Here is a 546-nt window from a genome sequence, read left to right as displayed (position 1 = left end):
GTAATGACATAGATGAGCACTTAGGCCACATCCCCGTCACCCGCTATCAGTTATTGCACCATGTCTGACTTCCTAATCATTTCAGAAATTGGCGACGTAAACAGCGCCCCATAAGGTGAGTCGAGTCTCGCTCTACATCCAAGGGACACGGTCGCTTGCGGCATCATGGCGACATCGCCAGACCAATAATTCTTGCCTTTGCAGACCTCCGTTCACAACCCTACTGTCCATTTTATTGCGAAAAAAGAGTCCAACGCAGTAACACTAGAATCTTTTATTCTTTTTTCCTTTTTTTAAATTTTATTTTACTGCAAGGACAAGATCACTGAATTTCCCGAGGGAGGAAAGTCCGTGAAATCTTACTCTCTCACAGTCGTGGGGAAAAAAAAGACCAAGTTGCGTGCATACCGACTCAGATTTTGCGATATCTAAGAAAATAAAACTTAACGTCATGTTTTCTAAGTGCGTGATCTTGCTCTTTTTCTAAAAATGTCACCCATTTATTGCTTTTACAGATTAAAAAAAATATATATATGTATGTAGGTT

This window comes from Penaeus monodon, chromosome 22 (genome assembly GCF_015228065.2).
Source record: "Penaeus monodon isolate SGIC_2016 chromosome 22, NSTDA_Pmon_1, whole genome shotgun sequence".
In the NCBI taxonomy this organism is placed as follows: Eukaryota; Metazoa; Arthropoda; class Malacostraca; order Decapoda; family Penaeidae; genus Penaeus; species Penaeus monodon.
This window is presented reverse-complemented; position numbering follows the sequence as displayed.